Raw genomic sequence first — 18,746 nt, 5'->3', positions numbered from 1 at the left:
AAATGCCTCCAGAGCAGACTGGGACTATTTGTTGTTTCTCGTTCCTTCTCTGGGCTCTAATCCCTCCCCAGCCTGGTCCCTGTGGTGGGGACCATTCAGGAGTGGGACTTCTGCCTGCAACCTACAAAGGAAATTTTGCTAATGGGACATTAGGTGGTAATTCCCAAAGTATAATCCTTGGAAATTGGTGGATTTTAAACACAGGGTATGTAAAGGGTAAAGACAAGGGTAGAGTAAGTTAGGGAAATATTGTTGGAGAATAAAGCAGGTTTCTTTACTGTAGGACTTCCCCAAATATTTAATATGACAATAAACATTTTGATTGTACAAGAGAGGGGTAGCCTACAGCACTCTGCAAACATATTGGACAATAGAGCTTTTTAAAAAAACAGTATCTTGGGGCCAGTGCTGTGGCACAGTGTGTTAAAGCCCTGGCCTGCAGTAATGGCATCCCATATGGGCACCGATTCAAGTCCCGGCTGCTCCACTTTCGATTCAGCTTTCTGCTATGGCCTGGGAAAGCAGTAGAAGACGGCCCAAGTCCTTGGGCCCCTGCACCCGTGTGGGAGACCCAGAAGAGGCTCCTGGCTCCTGGCTTTGGATCAGCTCAGCTCTGGCTGTTGTGGCCATTTGGGGAGTGAATCAGCGTATGGAAAATCTCTCTCTCTGTGGCTCTACCTCTCTCTGTAACTCTGCCTTTCAAATAAATAAAATAAATCTTAAAAAAAAGAGGCATCTTGAGGCAAGAGGACTCAATAATATGTTTGGAGAAATGAAGAATAGGAGAGTTTGTCTTAAAAACAGGTTTCCTGCATTGAAGGTTGGTAGTGCAATGGGAAGAAACAAGGGTCTGGGATTTGGGTCCAGATTCTACTCTTCACAGGCGTTCTGGGACAAGTCATTGAATGTCTCTGGGCTTCAGTTTCCACAGGGGTTGTTTATACTAATATTAAATGACCTCTTACGTCCCTTTGACTCCACAAGCCTGGGATCATGTGCACATTCAAAAGAGAAAAATAATCTGCTATTTTTCTACTCTGTAATAACTTTGTTGGTGGAGACAGTGGTGGGGGAAAGGGAAGGATGAGGGGACAGTGACAAGAAGATGAATCAGATGTGGTTTGAACCCCTGAGATAATTATATGGTTGGACATTCCCAGGGCTGGACTGAAGTACAGAGAAAGTGAAGTTTGTAGTTTGTTCTCAGGCTGTCTCTGAGTCTACCCACGTCATGGGGGTGCATGTGGAGCTCTTCCAACGGCTAAGGCAATGTTAATTCCCAAGGTCATTGATTCTGTTGGGTCTCAGTTGTGCTGTTAAGAAGCTCTGAACCCTTGGATAACTCAGTTAAGCCTCTAGGGTTGCATTTTCTTCCTCCATGATATAAGAGAGTTGGGTTAGATCAGGAATTCCTGTTGTTTTTTGAGGAAGGAGTGTTCTTAGGTTGTCCAAAGTCTCCCTGGGGAAATGGTAAGCTGCACCCCCTCAACACAAGCAGAACCCCAGATTCTGTCTTCAGCTTGCTTCTTCCCGAATCATCACATCTGCCCCAGACTTCAATAACTGCCTTTAGGAGCTGAAGTTCCAATACGTTTTTCTAACACCAGACACTCTCTTGCACGTCAGACTCCAATTTCTACCTCTCTACTGGGTGTGTCTACTTCTTTCCATTCTCGGGAAATGAAATTCCCGTTATCTAAAACTTAGGTCAGGATCTTCCCTTGCAAATCAATGCAGTTCTCCATTGGTTTTACGAAACAGCCATGTGCTTCTAGTCACATGCAGGCTGGAGATCCAGGCTCTTCCCTTCCTTCTTCCTGCCATCAGTCACTGGGCAACCCTCAGTGTTCCCCACATTCTCGTTATACCTCCCCATTACTTCTTTTCTCTTCCTGCTGTCATGATTCTGGGTCAGGCTGTGTCTGTACACTTTCTCCTCTTGAAAGCATCCCACATACCATATCACCCATGCTCATCCCTACCAAGTCACAGCCTGTATTCTTCCACCTCCATCACCTTCCAGCTTTCTCTTCAGATACCTACATATTTCTATTGTCAACTATTTACTGACCTCTTTATCTCATAATGTACCTATTCAAATGAGCCCCTTTTCTTAGAATGTCATCTTCACTCTTTCTACAAGTCTAGTTGTATTTCAATGGTCAGCTTAAATGATGCTTCCTTGTTCCTTGACCAAGTTTTCAGTGAACACTCAACTGGCTTAATTTCTCCCTTTTCTAGCACCTAACTCTTATTATTCATCAAATTCTCTCTCTCTCCATTTATACACACACACACATACACACACACACCCCTACATAAATATGTATACAGATATTCATTATATATTATAATATGTATAATATTGTAATACCTATAATGTATTGATTGAAGCCAAAGAACACTTTTTTAAATCTTCATATATATACATATACAATATATACATATTGAATACCAGGAGCTCAGAAACTTTGCTGAATAAATTGCTATTAAATTATTGAGCTACAAATTAAAGCAATAATTGAAGTAGCAGACTAACTTTAATAATTAATCTACTATTAAATGCTAATTAAATGGAAATAGAATAAATTGAATAATTGCACTAATCCAAAACTAATAAAATACTGGTTTTGGTGTTTGGCTTTTCTACTTTTGTGTCTAGCTTAGGGATGAATTTCTAAATAATTTTGATTTTAACTACATTATTGGCTTAGCAAAGCCTTTAGTTCACAGTTACAAACAATGTGTTTCTTCTGGGAGATCTTGCCTTCCATATGAAGCCAGCTGGCTTTTCTAGTTGGAACATCATAGGATGATGTGGCTGAAAGCATATGCTTTGGAGGAGGGCAGCCTTGTTTTGGAATCTCACTCCTCCCTTCTTAGCTGTACTACCTTATTAAGTGTCTCTAAAGCTTTGCATCCTTGTTTGCAAATGCGAGTGAAAACACATCTGTGCTGCAACACAGCAGAGGCTGGTTCTACTCCCGGAAGCTTTCAGAAGGAAACCATCCTCCCATGAGAGGCTCCTCCAAACCTGGTGGATTCTCTCCATGCTCTGTGGATTTACAAATGCAAGCCACACCAGACTGTAGTTTCAGAGGCAGACTGGAAGGACAATACAAAAATACAGGGACTGTCAGTGCCCATTTTCCTGGCCTGGTGAGAGGAAAAAACAAAAGCAGACTATGCCTCTCAGTCTGGATCAGACAGACAACAAACACTTAAGGAAATTCCTTTTCAGGTGGAAAAAAAATATTCTCTGTTCTCTTCTCTTGGCTCAGTCTCTTGTGTCTCCAGACTTCCTAAAAGGGTATTCTGCAAGGCTTCCCTGAGGAGCCAGCCCTGTTCAGGGTCCCACAGCTATTCCTGTTCATAGAGCAAAAAAGGAAGGGGCTAACAATTACTGAGCATTGAGTACCTACCATGTGGTGGGAAGGTCTTCTATATAATTACAACTATTCTTCTGTTATTCATAATGTCTTCATTATGTGATAGGTAGCACTATCTCTGTTTTACAGGTGGAAGCTAAGTTACTTTCCATGCTTGCACAGCCAGGGAATCCAGGAATGGGAATCCAGTGATGCCTCCCTAAGTTGTTGGGTCCCTGCCACTCATGTCAGAGACCTGGATTAAGTTCCTGGCTCCTGTCTTCAGCCTGGCCCAGCCCTGGCTGTTGTGGGCATTTGGGTGAATGAACCAGTAGGTGGGAGCTCTCTGTCTCTCTGCCTCTCAAACAAACAAAAATCATAAAATAAAATAATAAAAATATAAGATATATTGTATCCAATAGTGTTTTTAGGCTCCTGGTATGTAAAATGTGCTCTAGGAACTTCATCCATAGCTTGGATGCATGAGTAGAGCATTTCTAGAAAACTACTTAGGCAACTGATATTGGTTGTCTCTGAAGCGAGGTTGAGGTGGAGGGGATGCCCACTGGAGGCAAAAGTGAGATTTATCATATGGAGTATGGGCTGGGATTCCTGGGAGTCCTTGAAACCCTTTCAGGGGATCCACAAGATCAAAATTATTTTCATTAGAATCCTAAGATGCTTTTGATTTCTTCACTCTCATCCCCCCAGGAGTGTACAGTGGAATTTTCCAGAGGCAAAATGAAATGTAACAGTGGCACAAGGTGAATCCATAAGCAGACATGATGATCACCTGTGTTCTAGAGATTGCCAAAAATGGAAAACAATGTCACTTACACACTAAATTAAAAAAAAATTTTTTTTGGATAAAAATTACTATTTATGTTGACATAATTACTAGTATTTAATGAATTCAAGTATACCAGATTTAAAGTTCCCACTATCAAAAAGGGATTTATTTATTTTGAAATTCAGAGTTATAGAGAGGGAGGGAAAAAGAGAGGGAGGGGGAGGGGGAGGGGGAGGGGGAGGGGGAGGGGGAGGGGGAGAGGGAGAGGGAGAGGGAGAGGGAGAGGGAGAGGGAGAGGGAGATATCTTCCACCTGCTGGTTCACTCCCCAGATGATAGCAATGACTGGGGCTGGGCCAGGCCAGAGCCAAGAGCCAAAAGCTTCTTCCAGGTCTCCCAAATGGGTGTCAGGGCCCAAACACTTGGACCATCTTCCTCTACTTTTCTCAAGCCACTAACAGGGAGCTGGATTGGAAGTGGAGCAGCTGGGACTCTAACCGGAGCCCATACGGGATGTCAGCATTGCAGGTAGTGGCTTTACCTGCTAAGCCACAGCACCTGTTTCAAGTTCCCACTTTTAATTTCCAAGTCAGCGAATATCAGTTGGTGTAAACTCAACCCCTTTGAGGTCCCCTGGGCTTGTCCAATCGCCTCAGTGCCTGGTGGACTTAGAAGGCTTCTCTTGTACAGTGAGGGACAGGAATGCAAAGAACAAAGACATGGCAATGGAGCAGAAGTTTGTAACAACATATTGCTTTCCCTTTTGTCCCCTCCATAAAGGGAGTTCTACAAGTGGTCTGGGGTTCAGTGCTCTAGGAAGTTCCAAGGCTTGTGGCTTCAGTTATTTTAAAGAAGCTGAAATAATTGAAGAGAAGCAAAGGCCAGCTGTTTTGAGGATCCCACTCCACAGAGAATGATCTGCGCTTGTTGATGTAAGTAGGGTCAGTCATTGAAGCTCTGTTGCTGCAAGAGGTGGGGGTGGTGGCAGGAGGCGTGGGGCTCCCCTGGTAGCCTTCACTTGTTCTGGCAGGTGTCACAGGAAAGTTGGATACTTGGGTTCTATGACTACAGCTGATATCAAGTGAGGGGACAATGCATGTGATTACATAGGACACCTGATATTGACTGTCAATTAACTTGTTCCATTTTGCCTGCTCTGGTTGTGGCCAGCCCTAGAGTGGAGGTTGGTTTTGAAGTCTTTTGAGCTAGGTTAGCTGACCTTGCCCTGGGACTTCTCTGTTCCTACAGAACTCACTGGAATCTCTGATGCTACGAATATTTCGGTTTGTTTAGAAGTTTAATATACGAATATTTCCGTTTGTTTAGAGGTTTAATAAGTCTTTCCTCTGTGCTTCATATTAACAGAAAGACTAAATGATTTAGGATTTGAATGGGAACATCTATGAGGCAGGAGGATTAGCCTAGTGAGCCGTGGTGCCGGCCAATAGACTCTTGGTACTGGAGATCCTCTGTCTTCTCATATTTTCATTAGAACTAATTTCTGAAATTTACTTTCTTCCAGTAATAATAATTTGAGATGACTTAGAGTAAAACAATAATTAATAAAACCACAAAAATCAGAATAAAAGGAGAGTCTAGGCTGGCGCCGCGGCTCAATAGGCTAATCCTCTGCCTGCGGTGCCAGCACCCTGGGTTCTAGTCCCGGTTGGGGCGCCGGATTCTGTCCTGATTGCTCTTCTTCCAGTCCAGCTCTCTGCTGTGGCCCAGGAAGGCAGTGGAGGATGGCCCAAGTCTTTGGGCCCTGCACCCGCATGGGAGACCAGGGGAGGCACCTAGCCCAGAAATACTTAATACAAATGAGTAGGGCACTTAACTGGGACTTAAGGCAAGAAGAGATGCACAATACAGAATGTATTAGGAAACCAGGAAGCTTTCCCACCTATCACTGTGATCTGCTGAAGGTGAATTTTGGTCAGGATGGGACTTCTCACTTCATCCTTTGGTTGGCTCAGATTCCACTGGTGCATCTTGAACCATAGCAATTTCACGCATCTGAGACCTTCCTAGCCTGGAACTTACTGAAGCCAGAAGCCGAATCTCCTCCATGCCCTTATCCCCAGCATCTAGCATGAGGTCTGATGCATACACGACACTGAGAACCCACTGGCTTGACTGAGGCTTGACCTCACAGCTTCTGGAATACTTGTTGAATGAGTGAATGAATTGATAATATGGATCTTCAGGTTCTTGTGAGTGAGGAATGATTATTGGATAAGGATGGGAAGTTAGGTAGTATTTTCTCACATTTGTCAGATTTCTTCTCACTATCAAGATGTTCCTTGGATTGTGCACCTCGTTCTGTTTATTATCTAAAGAACGCCTCATTACTTCTTTGCCTCCTTGTGGTGATGATTCATGGTATAATACCTTGTAATGGATTGCCTTGAAACTTGCTTTTCTTTTACTCTCTCCTTCCTTCTTTCTTCCTTCCCTCCCTCCTGCTAATAGACTCTTTTTTTTTTTTTGATAGGCAGAGTTAGACAGTGAGAGAGAGGGAGGGAAAGAGAGAGAGAGAGAGAGAGAGAGAGAGAGAGAGAGAGAGAGAGGGAGAGGTCTTCCTTCTGTTGGTTCACCCCCCAGATGGCTGCTACGGCCGGTGCACCGCACCAATCTGAAGCCAGGAGCCAGGTGCTTCCTCCTGGTCTCCCATGTGGGTGCAGGGGCCCAAGCACTTGGGCCATCCTCCACTGCCTTCCTGGGCCACAGCAGAGAGCTGGACTGGAAGAGGAGCAACCGAGACAGAATCCGGTGCCCCGACTGGACTAGAACCCAGGGTGCCGGCGCCACAGGCGGCGGATTAGCCAAGTGAGCTGCGGTGCTGGCGGATAGACTCTTGGTATTGGAGAACTAAGAGGTCTTTAGCCTTCACAGTGTACATTTCAGAAGGAATAATTCATAGCCGCACTTAACCACTAACCAGATGTTACTGTAGGGTTTTCCTATTACATTAGATTTCTCAAACATTATTTATCTATGAATCATTCTGCTCTACCTTTCAGAAACTATCATTGTGGGCTTTTCTTCTCCTGCCACTGATCTTAAATACCTGCTTCTAGACATCATTATTTCACTATTGAAGCCGTGTGCTATAGATAGCCTTACCTTGCACAGCCTGGTTTGGGTGCCTCCCCCACCCACGTGATCACAGTGTTCCACCTGGAACCATCTCTAACATTCTGGCAATGGTCCTTCAGGTCCTTCTGGTCAGTCTTTTTCTGGGAACAATGAAACCGAGTGTTTCAGTTTGTTTAGAGGTTTAATAAATCTTTCTCCTGTGCTTCCTATTAACAGAAAGACTAAATGATTTAGGATTTGAATGGGAACATCTATGAGGAAGGGGGACTTACTAATGGGTAGTTTTGAACATGAGGCTTAATCTAGATGTATGGTCATCTACTTTTCAAAGATCTTGCATCTTTAATGGATACTGAGAGCAGGTTAACAACAGCCTTTGCAGTTTGAACTTCTTGAATCCTGTTTAGTCATTTGCTCAGGGGTCAGGGGCCTCTGGCACAGGTTTTATAGTGTGGGGTATTTCTTTCTTTCTTTTTTTCTTTCTTTTTTTTTTTTTTTGACATGCAGAGTGGACAGTGAGAGAGAGAGAGAGAGAGGCCTTCCTTTTTGCCGTTGGTTCACCCTCCAATGGCCACCGCGGCTGGCGCACCGCGCTGATCCGATGCAGGAGCCAGGTGCTTCTCCTGGTCTCCCATGGGGTGCAGGGCCCAAGCACTTGGGCCATCTTCCCTGGCCACAACAGAGAGCTGGACTGGAAGAGGGGCAACCGGGACAGAATCTAGCGCCCCAACCGGGACTAGAACCCGATGTGCAAGCGCCGCAAGGCGGAGGATTAGCCTAGTGAGCCGCGGCGCTGGCCCATAGTGTGGGTATTTCTAATGAACTGATAGGAGTCCTGTGCCCTCGCAGATGTTAGCAATCCCAGTGCCAGGCAGTTGAGGCTACTGCAGCACCTGTGGCTGGTGTTTGTATGATCTTCCTCTGCCATTTTCCTCTTCCACACTTTTCTCTCCTCCCTTCTCCTTTTGATTCTCATTTTCTCACCCTCCCTTCCACTTCCTCTTTGATTTTCTCTTCTGCCTCCCTCTTCCTCTCTGTTTCTTCCCCACCATTTGTTACTTAACACTCTCTTGTTTTTCCTCTTTCCCTAAACGGTTGTTCCAGAATTGTTGGAGAGCAGCTCAAAAAAGCAACTCTGTCAATGTTAGTTTTTCCTTTAAAAAGGAAAAATCCTGCATTTCCGATTGTAACTTGACTGCCATTCATGAGTTAGAAGCTGCCTTTTTCCCAAAGCAATTGCCTCGGAACGGTCTGTTTCTCATAACTCTCTGCTCAGAGATTCTGATTGCATGGATCCTGCAGGACTTGCTTTCCAGGGCAAGACGACAGCATAGCCCAAGTGTTGGCGAGGAGGTGGTGGGGTGTTGAGTGAAGGTTGGGGTTGTGTAGGAACAGACCTGGGAAGCTGCTGCTTGTGACGGAATGGATCACAGCTGAGATAATTGAGACAAGGTGGCCACATTGCTGTATAAACCCCATGTCTGAGATTTTTGAATGTGGGTGGTCCAGGATGAATTTAGAAAATTTAAGGTCAGTTGATGGGAGGCAGTAGATAATGTCCCAGTTACTTGTGTCCCTGATAACCACATGGGAGACTCAGATGGAGTTCCAGACTCCTGGATTCAGCCTGGCTGAGTCACAGCTGATACAGTCATTTGTAGAGTAAACAGTGAATGAAAGGTCCATCTCTTTTTCTCTATGTCTCTGCCTTTCAAATAAATGAAAACTAACTAAATTAAAGAAGAACAAAAGAAAAGGTAAGGTTGGGGCAGCATTGTGGCACAGTGGGTTAAGCCACTACCTGTGATGCCACCGTCTTGTATGAGCACTGATTCCAGTCCTGGCTGCTCTACTTCTAACGTAGCTCTCTGCTAATGCGGCTGGGGAGGTAGTGGAAGGTGGCTCAAGTTCTTCAGCTCCTGCCACACATGTGGGAGACCTGGATGGAGGTCCAGGCTCCTGGGTTTGGCCTGGCTCAGCCCCAGGCATTTGTGGCCATTTGGTGAGTGAGCAGCAGATGGGAAGATCTTTCTATGTCCCTCCACTCTCTGTGACTCTGCCTTTTAAATGAATGAATGAATGAATAAATAAATAATCATAAAAAAGAAGAAAAAGTAAGAGAATGTCAAGATCAGGGTCTGAGGACTCAGAGAGCCCACAGCTGTTCTGAGTGTGCCAGCACCAGACGGGAAGTGAACTCGTAGGAACCAGCCCTTCAACGGGAAATGGAGGTAAGGGGTGCCAAGGTAGTCTCAGACCTTTCAGGTTGCAGAGGCTCCAGAAGGTTCTGAAAAGCTTAAGCTGAGAAAGGACTTCAGGCCGGCGCCGTGGCTCACTAGGCTAATCCTCCGCCTAGCGGCGCTGGCACACCGGGTTCTAGTCCCGGTCGCGGCGCCGGATTCTGTCCCGGTTGCCCCTCTTCCAGGCCAGCTCTCTGCTGTGGCCAGGGAGTGCAGTGGAGGATGGCCCAGGTGCTTGGGCCCTGCACCCCATGGGAGACCAGGAGAAGTACCTGGCTCCTGCCATCGGATCAGCGCGGTGCGCCGGCCGCAGCATGCCAGCCGCGGCGGCCATTGGAGGGTGAACCAACGGCAAAGGAAGACCTTTCTCTCTGTCTCTCTCTCTCACTGTCCACTCTGCCTGTCAAAAAAATAAAATAAAAAAATAAAAAAAAATTAAAATTATAAAAAAAAAAAAGAAAGGACTTCAGCCGTGTGGAGACAGAACTAGTGGACTAAAGAACAAACTGTTATTTATTTATGGAATTTAAGAATCTTGGACTAGAGGTATAAATCTATTTGAGAGAGAGAAAGGGAGCTTGCATCTGCTAGTTCACTCCCCCGATGTCCAGGAGGTTGGAACTCAATCCTGGTCTCCATGTGGTTGATAGGATCCCAACCACTTGGGCTATCACCTGCTGCCTCCCAGGGTGCACAACAGTAGGAAGTGGGAATCAGGAGATGGAGCCAGGACTTGAACCCAGGCACTCCAACATGGGATGCTGGGATCCGAAGTGTCATCTTAACCGCTAGGCCAAAGGCCTGAGCCTGGCAATATGTATACTTACTAAGATAAAGTAATGTTTACTGAGCGACTGTGATGTGCAAGGAAGCCTTGGAGTGGTTTGAGGGGCTACAAATATAAATGAGATGATCTCAGCCCAAATTTCTCATGGGCTTGTGGGAGAAACAAGGAACAAGAAAGAGAATTATTCTCTAGGGAGGTAAGCATGAGTCAAAAGAGTGAAGGTGAAGGAAAGAGAACACTTGTTATTGGGAGAGTCAAGGCAAACATGCCTTGAATATGGAGGATGTGGAGCCCAGCCCCAACCTTGGTGGCTAGGAAGGAATTCAATCTGAAAAAGTGACAGTGTGGGCTGGCAGTATGGTTGGAGCTGACCCAGGCAACAAAGACCCAGAGTGATGGAGTGAGCAAGGACTGTGGGGAGCATATGAGGGGAGTGGAGGAAAGAAACAACAGCCTCTTGGAGCAGGTGTTGGGTCAAGGAGTGGTGAGAGAGAAAGTTGGGAGGGAGAGCAGCTGCCAGATTGGAGAGAACCCTGGCTGCTGGTGTGTCACCCATCTTGGTGCTGTTGTAGGGATTCAGCATCTGGATGACACACGCTCTCAGAGGAAGGGGTGGCTTTACTTTGGCAAATGCTCATGTTTGGTGTCCCTCTTGCTGAATGTGCATACACTGTTGAACCAGACTTAATAACAAACGATGATAAAGCATGGGGGAAGTATTTAGGGGTCTAATCTATCTGTCTATCTATCTATTTATATCTCACTGTGAGCCAGCATTGTCTAAAGTCTCAATTCTTCTTTTTGCTCTCATCTTCATAGCTTGTGAGAATAGATTTAAAGGCCAGCTAATAAACCCCATTGCTCCTAGAGGAGATCTTGGGCTGCTAGCAAGCATCTTATTTTTTCAACTCTCATTGCTTTATGATTTTTTATTTACACTATTTATTTTAGTCCCCAGTTGGGGGCTGCAAGAGTAATGCTGTTAGGTGTTCCTAGCTGGCCATGTCACTGAATCACCTCCTGAGCTCAAAGTTTCTGCTCCCTGGGATGCAGGGCTGCTGAAACTCCCCTATAGTATGGATGAGAGGGAATTGGGGTCTCCTTTCTCAACATACCTAGTATTTTTTTTTCAGCATTTCCCAATGGTGTGCAGGCAGTTGCTTCACCTGCTATGCCATGCCACGTACCCCAAGACCTTCTTTTTCTTTTCTTTTTTTTTGACAAATTTTTAGTTATTTTTTTGAGAGAGAAGTAGAAAGACAGAAATAGATGATAGAAATACATAAACACACAGAGCTCCCATTCATGGTTCACTTCCCAAATGCCTGCAACAGTTGAGGCAGAAGCAGGAGCTAGAAACCCACTCCAAGTCTCCCATATGAGTGGTAGACACACAATTACTAGAGCCATCACTACGACCTCCTAGGGTATGCATTAGCAAGAGGCTGGAGTCAGGAATTGGAGCAGGGTATTTAACCTAGGCCTTCCAACATGGGGCACAGTCATCTTAACTAGCATCCTAATTGCTAGGCCAAATGCTCATCCCTGAGAACCAACCATAATCCATCTCTACTCATGGAAAAGCTGAGTAAGAAATCCTAATTGTCAAGTGTCCAATGAATAATTTTGAGTCCAAAATAGATCCAGATAATGTTACCACAGAGCCTGTCTTTCCAAGGCTCAGTTAATACTTTTCTCCTTAAAGAAATCATTGCAATTGTATTAATCTGATCATTCATCATTCACAAATTGATTCCATTACTTTTTCAAGGTAAGTTTAATTTCCAAGAATGAGAAACAGCCAATAGAAATGCTGAGCAGGAACATGTTTGGGATGAAAGGGAATAAAAAGCCTTGTGCTGGCTGGGTATAATCCAAGTCATACTCCTGAAAAGATAGCGCTGGTCCCTGCCCGCCTCTGGGCCATTCACTGAGCAGCCAGATTCAGATTCAGACAGCGTGGGCTTGGAGTTCTTGCTTTAATTCCTCTGGAGAATCCCACCACCTGTCTCTTATTTGGGGTTTTGAATTGTGAAATGATGGCACATACAAGCTCCAAGAATAGTTGCATGTGTACGCCAAGCCTACAGAGACAGAAGGCAGAGACTTGGGCCAAGGAGCAAGAAATACAGGAGAGGGTTGGTGTGGAGGCATCTGCTCACAAGCACTGTGGAACCGGAGGTTGTGGGAGGAGAGGGGTGGGCCCTCTGTGATCACTGGAGGATGTGGGCACTCTGCTTTGATTTACCAGCCTGGGAGATTCCAGATGTCGTTCTGGAACCAAATTTCAGAGAAGGTAGGTGAAGAATGGGCACCTTTATTAATTTTTATTTTAAAAAATTTATTTATTTGTTTATGAGAGAGAGAAAGAGAGTGAGCGAGCGCAGAAGTTCTCATCTTCTGGTTCACTCTCCAAATCTCTGCAACAACATGCCAAAGCTGAGTCAGGAGCTAGGAACGCTATCCAGGTCTCCCACACAGTTGGTAGTATCTCACCCACTTGAACCATGGCTTCTGCCTCCCAAGATTTGGATTGGTAGGAGCTAGAATCAGGAGTGGAGCTGGGTATCCAACTCAGGCACTCCAATATGGGATGTGAGCATCCTAACTGGTAACCCCAACTGCTGGGCCGAATGCCTGCCCTGGGATCATTTTTTTATAATCTAGAGTTATCTGCAGCTAAAGAGGCTTAGTGTGGGATTTGCTGGGCATCCTTGCTATAGCTCTAAGAGCTTTAGTCTAAGTACTGTTTCCCTCTTTGCATAGCCCATGACACCAAAAATTTTTTTGAGGGAGTGGGGTAGATGTAAGTTGAAAGTCTTCTTTTCTTCTGAGTTCTAGAGTCTTTCTCACCTCCAAGCAATTCTGGGAGATTGTCAGAGTGATGAGAGGCCCTTATGTTGAAAGCCACCTGCCCCGTTGCCAGGTAGCCCTCCTGGAATGTCCGAAGATGCACTTGCTAATTAGCTCAGTTGGCAGAATGTAGGTGTTTCAAAGCTGAAGTTACTGTTTGGGCTGACATTTCAGCCATTCCCTCCATCAGAGTAAATCTGATGTATTCATTCTTTCATTCAATGAATATCCATTGAAAGCCTACCCTGTAACAGGCAGGTGAGGAAAAGGTTAGTCATCTCTGATTTCAAAATTCAGTTTCAACATCTGTGTGCTAACTTTTTGTTCATGTTCTAGTTCAGTTGATGTGCTTCTCACCCATGCACCCCACCTTCCCTGAACCTGTGTTCACTTATGTGTCTCCTTATCTCTGTGTTTGTAGCAACATCTGTACGTTTACATGTAAATTATCACTTTTTGTCTCAGATTGTACAATAATTTACCTAGTACCTGACACATATTAGAAATTAATAACATCTGTTATACTGAAAGGAACTGATTGTGTGACTTAACATCCCTAAAGCATGGTTTTATCACCTGTAAAATTAAACATACCTTGTGAATTTGGTATGAGGATTAAATCAGATACTGTTTGGAAGAGTGTTTTGTAAATATAAGAGCTCACAGCTGTTACGATAGTTGTTACAATATCTGGGCTAATTGAGATTCAATAGAACACAAGAACACCAAGAAAATATGTTACATGTCCCTATATGCTTCTCCTAAACGTAATAATTGAGTGCGTGGCTTAGGATCTGGAGACTTAAACTTGGAGTGTATGAGTTGACACTGTACCTGGGACTCCTTCTGTGTCTCTCTCATTAGATTACATGCTCACAACATTAGGGAATTTTTTTTAGTTTTTATACTCATTTTTTCTCCTGGGCACAACTAAGAAAGCAAGGAAGTAATAATTGGGTTTTGATGAGCCCTGCAGAGTCCAAATCTCCTGCCCCTGAAATCTTCCTTTGTCCCTGATATGTATCAGCCCTGGATTGAGAACCTGCACAGTTGAAACTATCAAACTGAAAACATACATTTGGGGAGAAGACAGTGAGTTGACTTTGCAACAAGTTGAGTGTGATCTGCCAGTCAAATATGCAGGACCAGATTTAAGGAGCTGGAGCCTTCTTATTTAACTTTTTATGTGTCTGTTTTACTCCCAAATTAGACATAGAGCTCATTGTACAGATCTCACAGTGCTTAATGCTGTGGCATAGCCCCTGAAAAAGCACACAGTAAACATTTTTATTGACTCCTTGTGAACTATTGGGCCTCATTTCCCATGCAGGCAATAAAGAACCATTGCAGATGTCTGAGCACAGTTATATGACAACGGGAGTTTTGCTCCAGGAAGACTTGATTTTTGATGTAAGATATAAGAAAGATTGGAAGGAAAAGAAGTTAGGGATGGGAAGAAGGAAGTGGACAGTGAGGGAGTTCGCTGCCGAGCTATGCCAGGTGGAGTAGAGGAGACGGTGACTACACGAGAGGCTGGTGACTCAGCATTCACCATTGTATGAGACCTAGAGAAGACTCCCTACTCTGGAAGGAGCAACCACCAGCCTCTTGTGGGTTCGGAAGGAAAGCCAATGATTGTATCCAAGGGAAGATAATGAGAAACACACAGCCCATGCACATCAGGAGAGCACCATTAATCTTTCTGTTGCAAAACTGTACTTTCCAAAGCCCTGGGCAAAAGTGCGCAAGCCTCTGCGTGAGGCCTGAGCCCTGTGCTAGGAAATGCAAAGCGGAATCCCCCTTCATAAATCACAGAACTGATAAAACCTAGAGTCTGGAAGGCTAGGAGAGGACAAGGGTGATGTAGGTTGTGATGGAAGGGAGGGGCAGAGAATTGATCAGAAGGTAGGAGAAAGTAAGGTTTGAGTAGATATTAAATGTAACCTAGATGTCTCCCTTCACTACAAATTCATTTGTTGGAGACTTCTTATTTCTTAAAATATTAAATACTTATTAGTGATTGAAAAACCTGGGGGCCGGCGCGGTGGCTCACTTGGTTAATCCTCCACCTGCAGCGCCGGCATCCCATATGGGCACCCGGTTCTAGTCCCGGCTGCCCCTCTTCCAGTCCAGCTTTCTGCTGTGGCCCGGGAGGGCGGTGGAGGATGGCCCAAGTGCTTGGGCCCCTGCACCCACATGGGAGACCAGGAAGAAGCACCTGGCTCCTGGCTTCGGATTGGCGCAGCGGCCATTTGGGGAGTGAACCAAGGGCAGGAAGACCTTTCTCTCTGTCTCTCTCTCTGTCTATAACTCTACCTGTCAAATACCTGTCAAAAAAAAAAAAAAAAAGACAAAAAACAAAAAACTACTAACCTTCTCCCCAACCTCAGAGTTGTATACAAATTTTAAACTTATTAAGTAAATCTGGCAAAATGTATGAATGACTTTTAAAGATGTCTGCACTATTTGATCCAGGAATTTTACTTTCATGACTCTACTGTAAGGAAACATGCTGAAAGAGACAAAATTTATACACAGAGAAATTATTTATTACAGCATTATGAATAAAAAAGAAAATGATCTAAATGGCCAGTATGGATTATAAGCCTTTAAAATGATGGATTTGGAGAGTTTTAGACAACATAAGAAATTATTTATGATATCATGTGAATTGAAAATAAAAGTCACAAATTTATATAAACATATGAAATCAATTATGTAAAAATGTGTGGAAAAAGAAAGCTTGAATGAAAATATGCCAAAGGGTTAGTTATGTTTGCTTTTAGGTGAGGACATTATGGAAGTATTTTTGATTCGTCATGCATTTGAGAAGTTATAAATGAGCATGCATTACTTTGTATCAGAAAAAGAAATAAAAGAAAGCATACAGCTTTTTAAAAAGGAAAGATATTATAAAAATTATTTGCTGTTTTCAGAGAAAGTACATGAAAAGCCTAGGTAGCTCCTTCTTTCCCTGGGATTCTGAGGTTTTGTTTTACTCTTGAAAGATCTTTCCTTGATGCTACCTGAATTATCTTCTTGTGTGAGTCTGTTCCTGGAAACAATTGCAGGTTTGCTATTTGAGGCCTGTTTAATTGTACAGAGTAGTTCTTGTTACCTTCATGGAAAACAAGGTACATACCTCTTGGTCTACATCAAATCCCAACTGATCTTTCCAATTTCAATTCTCTTAATTACCGATATGTATTTTCTACTCAAATCAAAATCACTTTCAAATATCCTGTTTTTCGTGAGTCCCCAGCCTGCCATTTCTGAACCTTTGCTTGTTCCTGGGGACAACTTATTCACTGAGGAATTACTAAAAATTGCCAAGTGGACCAGGAGCTTCTTTCAGTATGGCCAAGTAGGTACTGCTGTGTGGTCTTGCCCTGTCAGGTCACCTGTCTGGATCTCAGAGGGCACGCCTGTGACACAAGGGCGTGTAAACAAGGATCCCTGCAGTTCTTTTTTTATTATTCTTTTTTTTTTTTTTTTGACAGGCAGAGTGGACAGTGAGAGAGAGAGAGAGAGAGAGAAAGGTCTTCCTTTGCCGTTGGTTTACCCCATAGTGGCCGCTGCAGCCGGTGCACCGCACTGATCCAAAGCCAGGAGCCAGGTGCTTCTCCTGGTCTCCCATGCGGGTGCAGGGCCCAAGCACTTGGGCCATCCTCCACTGCCTTCCCGAGCCACAGCAGAGAGATGGACTGGAAGAGGAGCATCCAGGACTGGAACCTGGTGCCCCAACCAGGACTAGAACCCGGTGTGCCAGCGCTGCAGGCAGAGGATTAGCCTAGTGAGCCGCGGCGCCGGCCTCCCTGCAGTTCTAAACCTTGGTGAACCTTGTTTCCTCACTGTCCTAGGTGTGGTCATTTATCTGTCTGCACTGTGTCTCAGACTGTGACTGTTGCCTTAAGTGACCCTTCTCCTCCTTCTGTCTTTCAAATTCTGCTCATTCTAGTTCATGTTCCATTTCCTTCATCTTGCTTGTTCTAGCAGTCTGCATTAATGGTGACTTGTATTGTGTGAGTCCTTGGACCACTCATATGTACTGGCTTTTATCAAAACCATAACATATGCCAAAGATGTAACAGATAATAGGATTTTTAAAAAGATTTATTTATGTATTTATTTGAAAGGCAGAGTTACAGAGGGGCAGAGGCAGAGAGAGAGGTCTTCCATCCGATGGTTAACACCCCAGATGGCCACAATGGCCAGAACTAGGCCAATCCAAAGCCAGGAGCCAGGAGCTTCTTCCAGGTCTCTCATGCAGGTGCAGGAGCCCAAGGACTTGGGTCATCTTCTATTGGCTTTCCCAGGCCATAGCTAGATCAGAAGTGGAGCAGCCGGGACTTGAATGGGTGCCCAAGTGGAATGCCAGTACTGCAGGCAGTGGCTTTACCTACTATGCCACAGCACCAGCCCCATGTAATAGGATTTGTTGTTGTTATTGTTGTTTTTAAGGATTTATTTATTTACTTGAAAGTCAGAGTTACACAGAGAGAGAAGAAGAGGCAGAGAGAGGTCTTCCATCGGATGGTTCACACCCCAGATGGCCACAATGACTGGAGCTGCGCCAATCCAAAGCCAGGAGCCAGGAGCTTCTTCCAGGTCTTCCACGCAGGTGCAAGGGGCCCAAGGACTTGGGCCATCTTCTACTGCTTTCCCAGGCTATAGCAGAGAGCTGGATTGGAAGTGGAGCAGCCGGGACTCAAACCGGCGCCCATATAGGACGTCAGCACTGCAGGTGGCGGCTTTACTCGCTATGCCACAGCACTGGCCCTGGATAATAGGATTTGAATAAAAATTCAATTCCAATGGAGTGGGAGGGGAGAAAACCTAATTAAGTGAACTTTAGAGATATAAGTGCCTATTTCTTCAAATCCTTTGTTTGTGGTCCCCAGATACATAGGGGAAGGGGAAATATAGTTTATGACAGTTCCAAAAATCCAAGAAAAACCACACACAGGACTATGGTAGTCTGTATTTCTTTATTTGGAGTCAGAGGACCCCCCCCCCTCCGCTTTTAACCACCAACATATAAATGTGAATGTAATTGATCCACCAGAGTAGTTTTGCCTTCTACCAGCTCCTAACGTGACCTCAGCCCTTCTATCCCTTCGAATTTCTACAAATGCTTTGCTTCATTCTTTTTACTGTACCACCCCATGTCCATTTTTGGATAAAAACAAGGGGGAAGGGTTGGAAAACTGAGTGTGTGTGCACTGCAGTGCCGAGGGTGTCTTTGCCCTGTTGCTGGGTGAAAGACACTGTTCGAAGGAGCTGGTCAGAGTCATCTCTGACTCACCCTCACGAGAGTAGCCAGGGCAGATGGACAGGTTCTTGCTGTTTCCTCTCTCTCTCTCTCTCTGCCCAGGGGGCGTTCTTTTCCCTTCTGTTTCCTATTAACTGTAAAAGAAGCTTTGAACTGCTTATGGGTAGAAATGTTGCCTTCTTCATCTTTGCAGCTCTTTCGGAACCAAGTATGGTGCTAAACCCAGGGTAGGCATTCAGCAAGTATTTGTGGACTGAATGAAGGGGTAAGTAAAGGATGGACATGACTGTGTTCACGGTGGACAGTACAGGGGTCTAGTCACAGTGGGTGACCCGTGGCGC

General features: G+C 44.7%; 1 protein-coding gene across 7 annotated transcripts in view; it reads left to right on the top strand.

Annotated features, from left to right (window-relative positions):
* Positions 1–18,746, top strand: part of DDR2 (discoidin domain receptor tyrosine kinase 2) — a 176,995-nt gene that overhangs the window by 20,875 nt on the left and 137,374 nt on the right. For 4 of the 7 annotated variants that reach the window (XM_070077432.2, XM_070077433.2, XM_017345725.4 and 1 more), the window contains exon 2: positions 4,938–5,089. The exons of the other annotated variants lie outside the window; for them this stretch is intronic. The gene's annotated coding sequence lies outside the window, so the exon portion shown is untranslated. The remainder of the gene's footprint in view (positions 1–4,937; positions 5,090–18,746) is intronic. 7 annotated transcript variants of the gene reach the window in all.

This window comes from Oryctolagus cuniculus, chromosome 7, assembly GCF_051225735.1.
Source record: "Oryctolagus cuniculus isolate XC-2025 breed Fujian yellow rabbit chromosome 7, ASM5122573v1, whole genome shotgun sequence".
In the NCBI taxonomy this organism is placed as follows: Eukaryota; Metazoa; Chordata; class Mammalia; order Lagomorpha; family Leporidae; genus Oryctolagus; species Oryctolagus cuniculus.
The sequence above is the reverse complement of the archived record's forward strand: the minus strand, read 5'-3'. Positions and strand labels throughout refer to the sequence as shown.